Source organism: Silene latifolia, chromosome 10 (assembly GCF_048544455.1).
Source record: "Silene latifolia isolate original U9 population chromosome 10, ASM4854445v1, whole genome shotgun sequence".
Lineage (NCBI taxonomy): Eukaryota > Viridiplantae > Streptophyta > Magnoliopsida > Caryophyllales > Caryophyllaceae > Silene > Silene latifolia.
In genome coordinates this window covers 58282445-58301932 of record NC_133535.1, presented here as the reverse complement: position 1 = coordinate 58301932, position 19488 = coordinate 58282445, and the positions used below count along the sequence as shown (strand labels likewise).

Sequence of the window (19488 nt, the reverse complement as noted above, 5' to 3'; positions counted from 1 at the left end):
AATCCGCTCGTGTTCCACCACCAGAATCCGCCCGTCCCGACTCTAATCCGCTCGGATTCCAGCACAGCGCAATTTCGTCTTCTCCAAGCTACAAAGAAAGAAGCCCTTCCTTCGAAAAATACCGGCTCCTCCCTGCTCAATCTAAAAAGTGTAATTACTAGTTTAGCTCTTAGTTAGCCCTAATGCATCCCCCTAATCTCCACTATAAATACCCCATTAGTCTAATTAGAAGAGCATGTTCTTCTTATCAATTCTAATATCAATCAAATCTCTCTTTAATTTTGTAATCAACAATTAATCAAGTTCTAATACAAGTTTTATTTCCTTAAACTCTCTTTTGTTCATTCTTTATTTTTGGGTAATTGAAGATTATTTGGGTTATTATTGGGAGATTGACAACCACTCAATCAAGCATCAAGTACTTCTTTTATCTTTGCTTTATTATTGGAATCATTAGTAGGTATAATTCTATTAATCCCTTTTTAATTATTGTTAATTACTTTCATTTATTCATCATGTTTCATTTTGTTGGTATGATTGACAACCTTGCTAGCATGATCAACATGATAATGAGTGAGTAGTCTCTTAGCTAGGGTTAATGGGTGATTAGGGGAAACCAACATGGGGAATGATTCATGCTTAAATTAATATGCTTTCATGTTTTATTTGCTTGCTTGTTTTGATCTCAACTCATGCACATGTTATATTTGATGAAATGCTAAGCCTATGAATCCTTGCATTTACCACCATCTCCTATCTTTTCAATGAGACTTGTAAGACATAACCCAACTCGAGTCTCATTAGACCATGCATGTTGTTGAGTAGGGAAGACTAAGTCGACTTGTAGGTGTTGTACAATCTAATCGATTCGGCTCCGGGACCCAAACTTTCCTAGGATTGTAAGATATAACCCAACTCAATCCATCACAACAATAATTGCTTGCTTATAATTTGAGAACATCTTTGTATGATCAATTCCCATGATTCCCCTATGATCCCATGACACCCTAGCGCTTTTTAATCAATTGTTTACAACCCTTTAATTCATCTTGCTTGTTTATTTTCATTGATATTTTAGTTTAGTGACCTTCTACATCAACCCAATTTTGTGACACCCCTAAGACACCACTAGTTGCAATAGAAATCTCATTTCAATAACCATCCCTTGGGATCCGACCTTTACTTGCCTCTTTACTAATTGTAGAGTTGTTTGTGAAGCTAATAATTGTGTTTTGATTCGGACGTGACCCAACGACCAAACCTTAAATTGTGAGCACGAAACGGACCGATCAAAAATGGCGCCGTTGGCGGGGACGGTGTTTACTTGATTTAGATTTCCTTTTATTGTTATTAGTTGTGTCTTTCTTCGCCTTGGGGAAGTAAAACTCCTCAAGGTTTGTTCTAATTGTTTTCGATTTGTTTGATATTTTGCATGTCTAGAAGGTCACAAGGTGATTTGTTACCTTTTGACCGTGAAATTGAAAGAACCTTGACGAACAATAGGAGATGTGCTAGGAGGAATTTGAGAGGTATTAGTGAGATTGTTCAACCAACTATTGAGTTCATCAACCCTTTCACAATAGAAGGAGAGGAGAACCCATTACACAATACCCCACAAAATTAACCTACAATGCCTAAATTCTCGTCACATTCCGTACCCACCGAGGAGAACCTACCCAATGGTACTCCTACACCACAACATCTAACTGGAAATTTTATTGCCAAATCCGCCTTTATCCAATTAGTCGAAAGGAGCCAATTTGGGGGGATGCCTAGTGAAGACCCTCATTCTCATATGGAAACCTTTTGCGACTATTGTGATGCAATCTCTCAAACCGGTTTGACTCAAGACCAAATTCGATGGGTCTTATTTCCTTTTTCTCTAATCGGCACCGCGAAACAATGGTTGAAGGGCCTTGACAAGGCCACTCTCGGAATAGATTCTTGGAAGAAGTTGGCTCTAGCTTTCTACAAAAAATTCTACCCACCGGAAAAGACTAACATGCTAAGAGCTCAAATTACGGGTTTTAAGCAAAGGGATGAATAATCTTTGTATGAAGCTTGGGAGCGGTTCAAGGGAATTTGTCGCTCATGTCCTCACCATGGACTTAGCGAATGGTTCTTGGTACAACAATTTTGGAACGGTTTATATGAAGATTCAAGGAGCATTCTCAACATGGGATCAAATGGAATGTTCACCGAAGTTGATGACAATCAAACATGGAACAAGATTGAGGAAATGGCGGTCCATAACTCACAATATAGTAGACCTCGCAAGGCTACTAGAGGAGGAAAGCATGAAGTGGTCTCCGTTACTCAATTGGGTGCTCAACTTAGTGCTCATATTGACACAATCAATTTGAAGTTTGAAAAAGCTATGGCTAGACTTGAAGAAGTCTCAAAATCACCAAAGCATCATGTTAATGCCATGACGGCATCTTCATCAATCCCAAGTGGGATATGTGAGAATTGTGGAACTTTGGGACATGACAAAAGTGAATGTAAGGGAACAAATGAACAAGTGAATGCTTTCCAAGCATACAAGAGTGGTACCCCTTATTCCAACTATTACAATGAAAACACCAAATTCCATCCAAATTTCTCATACAAAAACCAAAATGTTCAAAACCCTCAAGCAACATACACTCCACCACCCATGAGAAACCAAAATCAAAGACCCTTTTACAATCAAAACCAAGATTACCAAAATCAAAATCCATACAATCACCAAAATGACCAAGGTTTTGATGTCCAAAAAGCGGTCCGCCAAATGCAAAAGAATCAACAAGATTTTTTCACTCAAATGCAAAAAGATAGTCAAGCAAAGAAAACCACCATCAACAACATTCTAGCTCACACCAAGATGTTGGAAACACAATTGACTCAACTAGCATCTTCAAGCTCACAAAGACAAAAGGGGCAATTACCACCTCAAAGTAATCCCCCAAGACATGAAACGGTTAGTGCCATTCACTTGAGAAGTGGTACAAGGTATGAAGCACCGAAGAAGCAAGTTGAGGATGAAGTTGTGGAAGCTAGTGATAAGGAAGAAATTGTGCAAAACTCCAAAGATGGAGAATCATCAAAAGAAGAAAGTTCAAAGAAAAATGAAGACAAGGTCAAGGAGAAGGAGCCCATTGTGATTAGACTTCCTTTTCCAAGTCGTCAAGCCAAGCCTAAATTTGATGACCAACTTGGAAAGTTCATGGAAATTGTGAAGAATTTGGAAGTCTCAATTCCTTTCACGGAATTAATAAATCACGTACCGGCCTATGCGAAATACATGAAAGATATCCTCACAAAGAAGAAGTCGATCCGGAAACTTGAGACTATAGCCTTCACTAAGGTGAGTAGTGCAATACTTCAAGGGAGTTCACCTCCAAAACTAAAGGATCCGGGAAGTGATGCGTGTCTTTTATATAAGGTTTTCACCTCACTTTTACACGCATTTCTGTGCTTTTTATGTAGCATCTGGCTACAAATACCCCCGAATATACTACTTTGGTCCGTTATTTGTAATTTGCAGGAATTGACCGAAGAGAAGCTAAATCGAGCCTTAATTGTCCCAATTGTATGCATTCATGGAAAATAAGGAGCCGGAGCTGGGAAATCTAACACTTGGAAGACGCATGAGTTGAGTTCGGGAAGCATTTCAAGTCCTAACGTGCCTATATAGCTCGATCGAGTGATTCACTACTCGATCGAATGCTCTATATACTCAGGATTGGTCGATCGGCCAGTTTAAGGAGCCATCGAGGAGTTTTTGCAAGAGTTGCTCGATCGAGTGATATGTATCTCCTCGATCGAGTGGTTTGGTGATGACGTTGCTCGATCGAGTAGATTACTCCTACTCGATCGAGTGGTTTCGTGTGCTTTAGCTAATTTCCGCCTAATCATATTATGGGCTTTTGTAATTAGTCCATAGATTAGGTTTTAGGATGGATTTCTAGTATAAGACTGGAGAAGAGTAACTACATGACTCATCTCTTCCACACACGTTAGTTTGACTCTATTTCTTGTCACTGTTCTTTGGATTTTGCCCTTCTTTTACTTTTACTACTCGGAATCAGGATACGATTGGTATTTCCGCTCTACTTTTATTCTTAATTTCATCATTGCTTTTAATTATTCCCTTCTTCTAAATTGTTATCATTGCTTCAATTGAATTGTTGTCAGTTTAATCATTATGTCTAGTTTTAATTGTCTGTTCGTTGTTATTGATAATTCAATGGTTATGAGTAGCTAATTTTCTTTTGCTAAGACTATAGGGGATCCGTAATATGAAGGGAGAGTAATCGATTTATTAGGTTAATGCCGGTACTGTCTTTGTTGGTTAAATGCTACAATTAACTGTATCTTTCTAATTGAGTCGACGCAATTAGACCTATAATCCCTAGTGATCCTTGACCTGGACCGAAAGGTTGGAAAAGGTAGACTAGTAGCGAATAATAGAGTATTGCAGTGAGGACGAAAGTTAAGCTGTTTACACTTTAGGGTGAATTAAGGACCGAAAGGCGACGTTCGCTACCCCTTAGACCGTATTTGCATTAACCTGAGACCTAGATTACTCGACCAGACGATTATGGTGAACCGTTTGTCTTAGCTATACTTCTCTATCTGTTATTTCCTCCCTTTTATTTCTCTTTCCCTTATTCTCTTTAGTTAGAAAATCGTATTTTATAAACCCCCAATTTGGTTACTTGACGAACTTAGATTTAGCTGACATTTTCCTACCTCTCTGTGGATTCGACCCGACTTCCCTAGCTATATTAGTTAGAGCCAGTTGGTTATTTTTGACAGGTACGCGACAGATGTGTCAAATTTTGGCGCCGTTGCCGGGGAGGTGGTGCAAACTTGTTGCTTTAATTAAGTTTGTCTCTCGTCTCAAGGAATTTATTCCTTGAGGCCGATCTCATTTCTGCAAAGTTTTGATTAGTTTTGCAGGGTAGTTTTTCCTTTGAAAGCTGATTTGCCAGGATGCCTACTATTACGGAGCATAAAGAGCCATGTGGTAGATGTGGCGCGGAAGGGCATGATCCCATCTTATGCATGGAAAGTGTTGAGCGCGTTCTTGCCTACCAGAAATACAAGCAGGGAGTTCCTTTCTCCCAGCTGTATGAAGAAATCAAGAATGATTCTACCCCTTCTACGCCAAGATTACCACAGTAGGTCTCTCCTTCTGCAAGAGAAGAAATTGCCGAATTAAAATCCATCATGTTGAGTATGTCAAAGATGTCACGGCAATCTGAAACGGTTATATCGGAATTGAAAGAACAAGTCGCGCAGTTAACACTCGCGATAGACCAAGCCAAGCTTCTTCCAGTTTGTGATCCAGTCAGTGCAGTGAATTTTCAAAATGACCTTATTCATGAAAAAGACGAGGTTCTGATAGCTGATGATAACTCGGATGATGATCTAGATGAGTTTTTGAAGGAAATACTTGTTGCGTGTGCTGTAACCACTCGATCGATTGACTCTTCTACTCGATCGAGCGGTTCTAATCATCCAGTCACTCGATCGAGTGAAAATGGTGGTCGATCGAGAAGCGCAGAATTCCAAGTTGGTCGATCGAGCGACATTCTTACTCGATCGAGTAACTACGCTGAAGAAATCACTCGATCGAGTGATACACATGGTCGATCGAGTGAAACAGGAAAAGCAATTAGTCGATCGACTGATAAAAGTACTCGATCCATTACTTTAAGTGGCGGGGATCCTATTTTACTATCTAATACCGCCACCGTGTCATCTTCCCCTGCTGTGGAGACGTCACGCATTGATAAGGGTAAAAAAAAAGTTGCGGGACCACTCATCGCTACCAGGGTACCCTTCCCAAGTCGTCTGAAGGACGCGAAAATCGAGCAGCAGTACGGTAAGTTTGTGGACATCGTGAAGAACCTTCAGGTAACTGTCCCTTTTTCCGAACTTGTTACTCAGGTACCCACTTACGCTAAGTTTATGAAAGATATTGTGACGCGTAAGAGAAATTTGAGTGAATTTGAGACGATTTCATTTATGGAAGAGACTAGTAATTTGCTGTTAAATAAGGCCCCTCCAAAAATGAAAGACCCGAGCAGCTTTTCTATTACCTGTGTCATAGGCAATATGGTTATTGATAAGGCCCTTTGCGATTTAGGTGCCAGTGTCAGTGTCATGCCCCTTCCTGTCTGCAAGAAACTGAAGATGAGTCATTTCAAAGTGACTAACATTACCCTACAGATGGCAGATAGATCTGTTAGGAGGCCCTTAGGTGTCTTGGAGGACGTGCCTGTGAAAATAGGCAAGCTCTACATCCGAGTAGATTTCATTGTTTTGGATATAGCTGAGGACACTCGGCCCCAAATTATCTTAGGAAGACCATTCTTTTGTACAGCTGGGGCTGTTATCGATGTCAGACAAGGGCGTCTGACTCTTGTAGTAGAGGATGACGCTATCACATTCAGTTTGCCCAGTACTTTAGCCCACCCAATGATAGAGGACACTTGCTATTCGGTCGATATCATTGACGAGTCTATTTATGACTTCTGGTCGGGTTCTTTTATGAAGGACCCCCTAGAAGCTCTTATGCTTTTTGATGAGTGTGCAGATAGCCCAGACGACGATGACGCTGCGTTGGATTTGCTTGTTGATGATTTAGATGAGCATGAGGGAGAACAGGTGGAACAAATGATTAGCACTCTTTGCTCCATTGAGGTAAAGGTACCGGAACGTAAGCCTCTCCCTTCTCATCTTAAATATGCTTTCTTAGACGATACAGAGCAATATCTAGTCATTGTCAGTGCCATGCTTAGTGATGATCAGCTGGCCTCTTTGTTAGCTGTACTTAAGAAAAACAGGAAAGCAATGGGCTATTCACTGGACGATATCACGGGGATTAGTCCCGATATTTGTATGCACAGGATAGAGCTGGAGGAGGATCACAAACCTTGCAGACAAGGTCAGTGCCGGCTGAACCAGAAGATGCAAGATGTCGTGACGGCTGAGGTAATGAAGCTGCTGGATGCAGGTATAATTTATTCTGTCGGTAATTCTAGATGGGTGAGTCCAGTACAGGTGGTCCCGAAGAAAGGAGGGACAACTGTAGTTAAGAATGAGAAGAATGAATTAATACCTACTCGAGTAGTAACTGGTTGGCGGATGTGCATAGACTACAGACAGCTGAATGCCGCCACTAAGAAAGATCACTTTCCCCTTCCTTTTATTGATCAAATGGTGGAAAGGTTAGCTTCTCATAAATTTTTCTGCTATTTAGACGGGTATTCATGGTTCTTCCAGATCCCTATCCACCCAGACGATCAAGCTAAGACTACATTTACCTGTCCTAAGGGCGTTTTTGCGTACCGCAGAATGCCTTTTGGTTTATGCAATGCCCCTGCCACCTTCCAAAGGTGTATGATGGGGATATTTTCAGAGTATATTGAGTCTATCATGGAAGTTTTTATGGATGATTTTAGTGTATATGGAAGTGATTTTTCTGACTGTATGTCTAACCTTGAGAAAGTGTTGCAGCGCTGTATTGAGGTTAATCTCGTGCTGAACTAGGAAAAGTGCCACTTTATGGTCAACGAGGGAGTTGTCTTAGGGCACTTGGTTTCTGATAGGGGAATAGAAGTTGATAAAGCAAAGGTGGAAGTGATTCAGCAATTACCACCTCCTGTTAATGTTAAGGGGGTGAGGAGCTTCCTTGGTCACGCCGGCTTTTATCGCCGGTTTATCAAGGACTTCTCCAAAATTGCTAAACCACTTACACAGTTGCTACTTAAGGATGCCCCTTTTGTGTTCACTGATGCTTGTCTTTCTGCTTTTAACAGGTTAAAGCAGGCTTTAGTCTCTGCGCCGATCATACAGCCTCCCAACTGGGACTTGCCGTTTGAGGTCATGTGTGATGCGAGTGACTATGCACTAGGAGCGGTGCTTGGCCAGAGGAAAGACAAAGCCTTGAATGCTATCTACTATGCGAGCCGAACTCTGGATGAGGCTCAAGTGAAGTACACTACCATCGAGAAGGAGCGTTAGTTTGTAGTTTATGCCTTAGAGAAGTTTCGTACTTATTTAGTCGGGTCGAAGTCACTTGTTTTTACCGACCATGCAGCTTTGAGGCATCTCCTTGCTAAGAAGGAGGCCAAACCACGGCTACTGAGATGGATACTCCTTCTTCAGGAGTTTGATTTGCAGATCAAGGATAAGAAAGGAGCCGAGAACGTTGAAGCGATCACTTGTCGCGATCGATGCGACAAGAAGGGGAAGATTCTCATCCATTGATGATTCTTTCCCTGACGATACTTTGATTGCTGTTATATCGTCTATTGTTAACCAAGAACCTTGGTATGCAGATACAGCTAACTTCGTTGTCAGTGGTAAGCTGCCGCCTGACCTTTCTCATCAGCAAAGGAAGCGTTTTCTGTACAACGCTAAGCAGTACTTTTGGGATGATCCTTACTTGTTTAAGGAATGTGCAGACGGTCTCTACAGACGGTGTATTCCGCAGTGGGAGACCAAAATAGTCCTAGAAGGCTGTCACTCCTCTTCATATGGTGGTCACCACGGTCCATCGCGCACCGTGGCTAAGGTACTTCAGTCTGGTTTTTACTGGCCTTCTTTGTTTGCTGAGGCTAAGTCTTTTGTTTCAGCTTGTGATACTTGCCAACGATCAGGGAACATTTGAAAGAGACATGAGATGCCACAAAACGGCATCCTAGAGGTTGAGGTTTTCGATGTCTGGGGCATTGATTTCCAAGGACCGTTCCCATCCAGTAAAGGTAACAGGTACATCTTAGTAGCTGAAGACTATGTGTCAAAATGGGTTGAGGCAATTGCTTCACCCCATTGTGATGCTAAGACCGTGATAAAGATGTTCAAAAAGATCATATTCCTCCGTTTTGGTGTCCCTAGGGTCGTCATTAGTGATGGGGGGATGCATTTTAAAGAAAAGAAACTCACTTCCATACTGTCTAGAGTTGGTGTCCAACACCGGCGTGGTTTGGGGTATCATCCCCAAACTAGTGGTCAGGTAGAGGTCTCTAATCGCGAGTTGAAAGAGATCTTGTCTAAGGTGGTTTCTAAATCACGGAAGGACTGGAGTCTTAATCTAGATGACACATTATGGGCTTATAGAACTGCCTTTAAGACACCAATTGGTGCATCACCTTATAGGTTAGTTTATGGGAAATCGTGTCACTTACCTGTTGAATTGGAATGTAAGGCCTGGTGGGCAATTCGAGAGCTTAATTATGATCCTAAGTTGTGTGGTCAAAATCGTCTTTTGCAGCTAGATGAATTAGAGGAGTTTAGGCTTAATGCCTACGACAGCTCGCGCATTTACAAGGAAAAGACGAAGAGATGGCATGACAAGAGAATCCTACCTCAGGAGTTCCATGTTGGGAAAAAGGTGCTGCTGTTTAATGCCCTATTTGAGACTATTTCTGGCAAGTCAAGTCCGGATGGAGTGGTCCTTATACGGTGACAAAGCTATTACCAAATTTGGATCTGTGGAGTGGAAGATTCCGAGGGGCGTAGATTCAAGGTGAATGGCCAATATGTGAAGCATTACCACGAGGCGATCAAGCGGCATAATCGTGTTGAAGTCTTGCGCTTCGACGAGCTCGACGCGCCAGTTAATTGATGCCAGAAAGGTCGTGCAGGACCTCTTAAACCAGCGCTCTCCGGGAGGCAGCCCGGACTGTTTTATTGTACTTCTGTTGAACTTTTTTTTTTTTCTTTAGCCTTACGTTGAACTTTAGACGCTGTTTTATGAACTTCCTACGTTGTTTTCTTGTTTTTTATGCGTGTTTTGCAGGTCAAAGTACTCGATCGAATGATATTGTGTTCGATCGAGCACTTTCTGAGGCAGCTATCACTCGATCGAGTGATATTCTCCTCGATCGACCAGAAACAGACTCGCTCCTACTCGATCGAGTGGTTTTTCATTCGATCGAGCCCTTCCAATGCAGCAGTTCATTCGATCGAGCTGTTCCAAGTGCTCGATCGAATGGTTATGGCCTCCAGCCGCTGTTTTACGTCTATGGAGCCACTGCTTGACTTTTCTTGACCTCCCATGTTCATGGTCGGTTTGGGGAGGTCCCTCCTTACGACGTTTTGTAAGTTTTCCGACTCCACCTCTCCTTTTCCTTTCATTTTGCATTTCCTTCCCTATTTTTGGTACAATGAGGGCATTGTACGGTTTGGTTTGGGGAGGTATGCATCCATATCTGTGTCTGCATGTTTTCTTGCATTTCTGCTTCCATGTTTATTATTTCCGCATGCATTGTTGTTTGTTTTACTTCAAAAAAATCATACAAAATTTCCAAATTTTCAAATTTCATGTTTAATTTTGGGTCGGAACGTTTGAACATTGACGCTACTTTTAACCCTTACTTGAGCCCTGCATATTCTTGGCATTTAGTTGGCGTGGTCATGTGCATAATCTACGAGTTTTTGTTCTTCTTTATCTGAACGAATAGACCTGATTCATTATGTCGGCAAGCTACATTACATTCTGAGGTTAGAGCTTATTAAACTGGTGACATTCATGACCGGTTTCATTTAGGATGTGAGTAGTACTCTCTTTAAGACATGTAACATCAATTTGCATAAGCATGAGTCTAGTCTTCTTAATACCTGTATGCATTTGGTCTGTGGGTGGTGACACGTGTTAGGAGAGGCAGTCCCCTTTATTTCATTCTACCCATGAGCCTCACATAGCCAAATTGCCCCTTTTGTCCTATCAACTACTCTTTATAATACTTCCTACCCTAGCTGAGCTAGTAACGAGTAATTCTTGGAACGTTTTATTGCAATATGGTTATTTTATCTGATTTCAGAAGATGGTGGAAGAATTGAAGGGAAAGAAAGAAAAAAGAAAAGAAAAGAAAAAATGTTGAATTGAAAAAAAAAAGAGAACGAAAAAAATGGAAAATGAAGAAAAAAATCAAAAATGAAAAAGAATGAGAATTGTACAATGATTCACACTCCCATGTCTTATCCATATTTTATGGGGAGTTGACGATTTTTGGTGTTTTGTGAGTTAGTGCATAATTTTGCACCGTTTTATCTTGCTGTCATGAGTACGAAGTTGGGATGCAATCTATATTTGGATCCGTTGTTGCTAGCCTGGCTATTAACCCCACATATCCAAATTCATTTTAGCCCCTTCTTACCCATTACCTCACTTACCCAAATGTAAGTCCTCGGCACGTGTCTTGGTCATTAGTATGGTTGGAATGTATATGTACGGTTGTAGAGACTTTATTCATGTTAACTGCATGCATGTTCTTATAGGTCGAGTTAGGTGAGTGTCTGTTTTCTTTCTATCTTTCACATATATACTCACCTTGTGCCTGATTTTGAGTTACGAGCGATCCGTGAGAGTCCGACATCTTTTGAGTCTTTCAAGGTCGACGGTTCAGTAAGTTTGAAACATTAATTTAACTCGTTTGCACTTTTCACTGCCACTTTGTCATATTATCGCATTAAATTGGTTCTAGTGGATGATTTGTAGCCGATGCGTTGGTCCCGTTCCATTGTTCACCCTTAGTTTGCATTCATATTTGCTTGGGGACAAGCAAAGGTTTGGTTTGGGGAGATTTGATGCGTGTCTTTTATATAAGGTTTTCACCTCACTTTTACACGCATTTCTGTGCTTTTTATGTAGCATCTGGCTACAAATACCCCCGAATATACTACTTTGGTCCGTTATTTGTAATTTGCAGGAATTGACCGAAGAGAAGCTAAATCGAGCCTTAATTGTCCCAATTGGCGACACAACGATCAACAAAGCCTTATGTGATCCAGGGGCTAGTGTGAGTGTCATGCCGTACTCGGTGAGTAAAAGGTTGGGGACGGGAGAGCTTAAATGCACCAACATCACACTCCAAATGGCCGATAGATCGACGAAGACACCATTAGGGATATGGGAAGATGTTCCCGTGCGAATTGGGAAGTTTTTCATCCCGATGGACTTTGTCATTGTTGATATGGAGGAAGATTCCAACATTCCAATCATTCTAGGAAGACCTTTCCTACACACCGCGGGTGCGGTGATTGATGTGAAACATGGTGAGCTCACTCTAGAAGTGGGAGATGAAAGCATAACCTTTAATCTTGACAAGACTATGAGAGCTCCTTGTTTGCATGAACCGTGTTTCATGATTGATCATTATAGCCGAAAGGATGAGAGGAAGAAATCGGAACTCCAATGGAAGAAGAAAATTGAAGATGCTCCATTCAAAGACCAAGTGAATTATGACAAGGAGAGCTTGCAAAGCTCATCAAAATCAATCAAAGAAGAAGAGAATGGCCTCATTGGCCAAGAGAAGAAATTGGGAGAGTTGTCTCCATCAAATCAAGAGATTTTCAATGATCAACTTAATGAAGTTTGTGGTCTTCGGGACGACGAATTTGAAGGGATTTTTAATCCCTACATTGGTAATGCCATCGATCAAGACCGACAACAAGGGCAAAGGTCTATTGAAGACCTCTACCATGATAATGAACAAGCTTTTGATTACTTTTTCAAGGTGTTGAGCAACATCAACAACACCTTGAGCATGCCCCCTTGACATCTCATCAAGAATGAGAGTTTGGTGGAGTCCTCCCTAAACCACCGTTTGTAAATATTTCTAACTCGTATTTCAATTCTTGTATTGCATTTTGGTCATCTTTGGATTTTTTATTTACTTTGATCAAGATAATTGTCATGATTGAGAGAAGTGAGGGAGGGACTAATAATTTCAATTGATGTTTAGTACTTTAGCTTAGTGTGGGGATAGCAATTGCCTAGGCTATCCATGCCTTAGTAGTGCCCCCACAATGAAGAACACAAGATATGAAGAAGAATAGAAGAATGATAAGGGATATGCATTGTACACGGATAGAACTGAATCCGGGTACAAAGAGGCCGAATCCGAGCGGATTCAGGAGAATCCGCCCGTCTACAAGCAATCCGAACGTATTGGGTAGAAGACGCACGTCCTTATGAGCTGAATTTTTGAAAGATTTTTGACTGTAAGAGAATCCGGGCGTCCTGAACAAAGCAATCCGCCCGTCTCTCGAAAATCCGTCCGTCTTGTGAGAAAGACGCCGTCTTCTCTCGCCGAGGAAAACAAGAAAAATTCTGGATGAAATCCGTCCGTCTTCGAAGAATCCGCCCGTCCCGTGTCGGCGAATCCGAGCGTCTTCTCTTAAAGACGCCCGTCTTTAGGCGAGTTTTTTCCAACGAGAAAGTGCGAGAATCCGCCCGTCTTGGCGAAACCGCACGGATTGCCCCTGATTCGAATTTTTCGGGCTTTATAAAACCCCTCCTACCTTCATTCATTCATTCATTCATTCATAACACTACTTCAAAACATCAAAACCCTCATCCTCTCCATCACAAAAACAAAATTCCTCAACTACATTCACCAAAATCAAATCAAACCATCCTTCTAACAACAAATCAATCACTCCTTTTTCAATAAAAATCAAAACCAAGCAAAAAATCTTCAACCTTTGAGTCGATTTTTGAATTCATAAAGGCAAAGCCTTTCACCTTTAAATCAATTTGGGTACACCACAAATTGAAGATTTTTCATTCTTTTCTTGGTTAATTCATCAATGGCAAGGACTACGGGAGCAACAAAGGCACCAAAGGCTAAGACACTTTCACAAAGGCAAAAGGCTCTTCAAGCAAAGAAAGCATTGGCTATGGTGGTAGCAACCCCAAACTTGGAAGTGCAACAACAACAACAACCTTCTATGGGAGCAAAAACATCTTCTACTCCGGAAATTGATCAACTTTTGCATTATCCGGAGGTAACTTTTATTTCCGAAACCCATAGAGATACTTTTGTCAAGTTTTCTAGAAAATCATTTCAATCCACCAAATTTATTTGTGAAGACACCTTGGATAAGTTGGGTGTCCTTGAGCAAACTAGAACGTTTTTCAAAGCAATGGAGTTGAAGAAATTGTTTGAATCAAAAGAATTGACATACCCCTCCCTTACCTTGGAATTTTTGAGTTCTTTGAAAGTCACCAAAGTTGAGACTAGGGAGAATCTCGAGTTTCGTCTAGCTAATGTTAGTAGACGCATTTCCTTTAGGGAATTGGGTGAAATTTTGGGTCTTAGTGATGAACCGAGTTATTTTAAGAATTATGGAAAGTATGACCCCGACCCTCTTTGGGAGGCAATTTCCGGGAGGAAGTTTGAGGATTTTCATGCGAGTCGTGCTCTTTTAGTCCACCATCCGGGCATAAGGGTATGGCACAAGGTCATAGAAAACACCATTATTGCAAGGAAAGATACCAACCATTTCACCAAACTTGATTTTATTCTTCTTGAATCGGCTTTGAACATTGGAAGAGTACACACCAAGCCTTTCAACTCTTTAAGGCTTTTGGTAGATAGATGGCTCAACATTGATTGTGGGAAGAAGGGCACTACCATTATTGTCAATGGCGGCCTAGTCACTATCCTAGCTAAATACTTTGATTCTAACTTCAACAAGGATAACAAGTATAAAGCAAAGGAGGGTGGTCATCTTGTTGATATGCATACTATGATACACAAGTACAAGTGGGTTGCCCATAATCCTCTTGACACCGAGTATGGATGGCTCACTAGTGAGGCTAGATCGTTTACTTTGCCTTCAAAGATTTGTCGTCTAAGCGTCCACCGGACCAATTATCTACTTCCCCTTTCAAAAGAGGCCGAGTATATTATCCGACAACAAAAGGGTGAACTTGAAATGCCCTCCTCTTCCATTATCACACCAGCTTACCCTTTTGAGTACCAAGAGTTCAAGCCGGAAGGTGTTGAAGCAAGAAATGATTACTTGACTCTTCTCATGCAAGCAATGCACAAGCAAGCCTTTGAGGATCGGAAAAATGCTTACTTGGCTCAATATCCACCCCTCCTACACTTAGCTAGGCAAGGACTACTTGATCCATCATGTCCTTTGCCTAGTTGGGCGGATAGAGAAGTCCTTTTTCCGGGTGCATCTAGGGTCGTTTCGGGTGACAATGAGGTTGTCGGTAATGAAGAGGTTGATGATAACATTGATGAGGAAGTAAGTGAAGAAGGAGAAAAGGATGGTGAGCAAGATGATGAGCAAGATGATGAGCAAGGTGAAGAAGAAAGTGAAGAAGCAAATGAAGAGGGAAGTGGCAATGAGACCACTTCTAATGAGGAAAGTGATGATGGTGATGATATGATGGAAGATTAGCAAGCCTTGGAGGCTCCTACCCTCTCATGGTTTGTCTATTTCTCTCTTTGTTTTAATTATTTTCTTGATCATTGTTGGAGTAGTCCTAGCACAATAGAGGACTCACACCTCAGTACCATTGAGGTGTTCTCATTTTATTGTTCCCACTTTCAAAATCAAAAATGACAAATTAGTTTCATGCATTGCATAGTGTGTGCATGAACTACACCCATCCTTGGACATTAGCAATAGTGTCTAACTCGGTTTGGGGAAGTTAATGCATACACAACGGGAGGTAATCTAAATTATCCTCTCCGTCATAACAAAAACCATGCATCATGTAGTGTAGTTTAGTGTAGATTGCATTTAGTGTAGAAATCATGCATCATCTTTGCATAATTTCCATCATTTTGGCCATTGAGGACAATGCCCATATTAGTGTGGGGATGGGAATTCTAACATTTAACTCTTATTCAAAAAAATCCAAAAAAAAAATTGAAAAAGTTCGAAAATCATAAAAATTTGAAAATTGAAAACCCAAAAACATGTTTATTTCCTTTTGTAGTCTTGTGTATATATTGTTTTGTATATATTGTGTTTGTTCTATCTTGTTCACATTGATTGACTACGCCACATCCGAGACATGAGGATATTGAAGACCGCATGGTATGATCTTTCCAATCTCCTTTTTCCTCTTTATGTTAATGACTATGTGGCTTTATTTTGATTGATGCGGTATAACAATGTGAACTTAGGACTTGCATTTAGTTTATATGTCATATTAGTTGATAGAATCACTTGCATTAGGATGTTTATATTAGTTCCATCATAGCATATAGTTGCATTTAGAAAAAGTTTTGAAAAATGCCTAATTAGGAACTTTGACAAGAGCAACTAAGCCATTACAAATACTTGTTCAACTTAAGACTTTGCATGACCCATGACCCATGACCCAAGGCCTAGTCAAGGGTTTGCATGTGAGTCACCTATCCAACCCCGTGATGCGATGTGGACTTGGTTAACTTGTTCAAGTGACCTTGATTGACCTTGTGGTAAGGCAACCCAAAAATATTTTCTATCAATAAGCTTGAAGTGCTCATTTCAAGGAATTTTGTCATGTGGAAGTAATTTAATGCCAAGGAAACCTCAAATGTTATGAATTGTTGAATGTTGAGAAATTTAAATTGTTTTGATGGAGGCGTACCACTTCGATGTGCTTTGGAGCGGGATCCATTGAATTGGGCCCCCACACGGTTGTGAATTCGGCCGCCCAAAGACAGAGTGACTATCACCCCGAAAAGCTATTGTCTAGAGGTTAACCGGTTGCCTAATAAGCGATTGGCGAAAGCAAAGGACACTAGCCCGGAAGGGACAAACCCCATCTAAAATTTTTGAAATGTGAAAGTTGAAATGAGGTCAATTTTGAATACTAGTCATATCCACTCGTTGTGTATAATGATTTGAGCATTTCATTCCTAAAAAGCCTTTTTAACAAGCCACTTTGTCGAGCTTGGGACGATCCATGACCTTTAATTTTGTAGAGAATTCGAGACTTGTCATGTCATATGCTACTAACATCATAGGGATCATCATTCCACCACCATCCGATCGCTCTTAACGAAAGCATTTGGAAATTGAGGATGAAAGTAGTCTAGTTTAACACCATTTGGAGGTGATTTAGTGCCATCCTCTTAGCCTTAGTAATTTGTTGAACTAGTATTTGTGAAGGATTACATGCTCTTAAATTTGTTCCTCTTTAGTGCCTCCGCCGCTTGATGAGGAAGTGGCTATTCCATTTTGTAGATGCATCCATTATGTGATTTTGCGTGCTTAATGTTTGGATGTGTCGCCATTTTGGCAAGACCCACCTTGCCTTGCAAGAAGGCACCCTACCTCGTGGTTGTCTTGTTGTGAGTTCAAGGGACGGAGTGAGACCCACTAATTGTCTCATATCGGCTATGTTATTAGGTTAGTTTAAATAATGGTCTTAGTCTTTGTCACCTCTTTACTCGGGACGAGCAAAGGTTCGGTTTGGGGATATTTGATGTGACCATAATTAGCGCATATTTAGCCCCCGAATTAGCCTTGTTCCCATGCTTTTTAGTGCATATTTGGGACATTTCTTATCTTTAGTTCTTTGTTTTGCATATTCTTTGAGATTTTGATCCCTTGGTAGGAAAGGAGTAAGAATCTTGCATTTTCATGGCAAAACGAGACTAAATTGATCGAATCCAATGGCCAAGCATCAAGGAGAGACAAGATTAGAAGGCCTTTGTACATATTATAGTAGATGAGCAATGTTGAGAAAGGATCCTTGAGTCCCCAAGGAAATCCCCAAGGAATTCATATAGAAAAGGGAAGAAAAGAAGAAGAAATCCTGCTGAGGCACAATCCGTGCGGTTTGTCTACAATCCGGCCGTCCTCCACCTGCACAATCCGTGCGGTTTCACCTGAATCCGCTCGTGTTCCACCACTAGAATCCGCCCGTCCCGACTCTAATCCGCTCGAATTCCAGCACAGCGCAATTTCTTCTTCTCCAAGCTACAAAGAAAGAAGCCCTTCCTTCGAAAAATACCGGCTCCTTCCTGCTCAATCTAAAAAGTGTAATTACTAGTTTAGCCCTTAGTTAACCCTAATGCATCCCCCTAATCTCCACTATAAATACCCCATTACTCTAATTAGAAGAGCATGTTCTTCTTATCAATTCTAATATCAATCAAATCTCTCTTTAATTTTGTAATCAACAATTAATCAAGTTCTAATACAAGTTTTATTTCCTTAAACTCTCTTTTGTTCATTCTTTATTTTTGGGTAATTGAAGATTATTTGGGTTATTATTGGGAGATTGACAACTTCTCAATCAAGCATCAAGTACTTCTTTTATCTTTGCTTTATTATTGGAATCATTAGTAGGTATAATTTTCTTAATCCCTTTTTAATTATTGTTAATTACTTTCATTTATTCATCATGTTTCATTTTGTTGGTATGATTGACAACCTTGCTAGCATGATCAACATGATAATGAGTGAGTAGTCTCTTAGCTAGGGTTAATGGGTGATTAGGGGAAACCAACATGGGGAATGATTCATGCTTAAATTAAGATGCTTTCATGTTTTATTTGCTTGCTTGTTTTGATCTCAACTCATGCACATGTTATATTTGATGAAATGCTAAGCCTATGAATCCTTGCATTTACCACCATCTCCTATCTTTTCAATGAGGCTTGTAAGACATAACCCAACTCGAGTCTCATTAGACCATGCATGTTGTTGAGTAGGGAAGACTAAGTCGACTTGTAGGTGTTGTACAATCTAATCGATTCGGCTCCGGGACCCAAACTTTCCTAGGATTGTAAGATATAACCCAACTCAATCCATCACAACAATAATTGCTTGCTTATAATTTGAGAACATGTTTGTATGATCAATTCCCATGATTCCCCTATGATCCCATGACACCCTAGCGCTTTTTAATCAATTGTTTACAACCCTTTAATTCATTTTGCTTGTTTATTTTCATTGATATTTTAGTTTAGTGACCTTCTACATCAACCCAATTTGTGACACCCCTAAGACACCACTAGTTGCAATAGAAATCTCATTTCAATACCCGTCCCTTGGGATCCGACCTTTACTTGCCTCTTTACTAATTGTAGAGTTGTTTGTGAAGCTATAAATTGTGTTTTGATTCGGACGTGACCCAACGACCACACCTTAAATTGTGAACACGAAACGGACCGATCACTAGTATGAATAGGAAGCAAGAATGATGACCAAGGATGTATAATAAAGAGTATATAAAAGGATCATAGTCTTAAAAGCAAGAAAAAAGGGAACTGCAGCTCAAACCGCTCGGGAACAACCCGCTCGAGTTGTCCTTCAACCCGCTCGGGTCAATCTCGACCCACTCGGATTGAAGCTCAGGATGCGCATTTTTCACTCGGGATGAGCGGATTCCCTTACAAGGCCAAGCATGCTTCAGGCCAGCATGCGCGGATTTCCTTGGGAGTTGCTACTCAATCCGCGTTACTCCCTCGGGACTTGAAAAGCTCTATTCAACACTTAAGCATTGTTATTTACTAATATACCCTTGCTTAACCTAATGATGTACCACTATATATACTCCATTTGTAATAATCAAGAGATTAAGGCATCTTAGTGGAGGCAAACCTTCCTTAGAATAGATTAGGAGTAGATTAGAATAGATTAATCTCAATCATTCCACATTAATCTTTCCTTAATTATTGTTCAAGTTTATTATTGAGTAATTGAAGATTATTGGGTTATTACTGGAGAATTGACAACTCTTCA

The 19488-nt window shown here is 40.7% G+C and overlaps 1 non-coding gene across 1 annotated transcript; it reads right to left on the bottom strand.

Annotated features, from left to right (window-relative positions):
• Positions 1-2002: 2002 nt before the first annotated feature.
• Positions 2003-2109, bottom strand: LOC141610162 (small nucleolar RNA R71). Its single transcript, XR_012528058.1, has one exon. It is a non-coding gene; the product is annotated as a small nucleolar RNA R71 (small nucleolar RNA).
• Positions 2110-19488: the final 17379 nt, after the last annotated feature.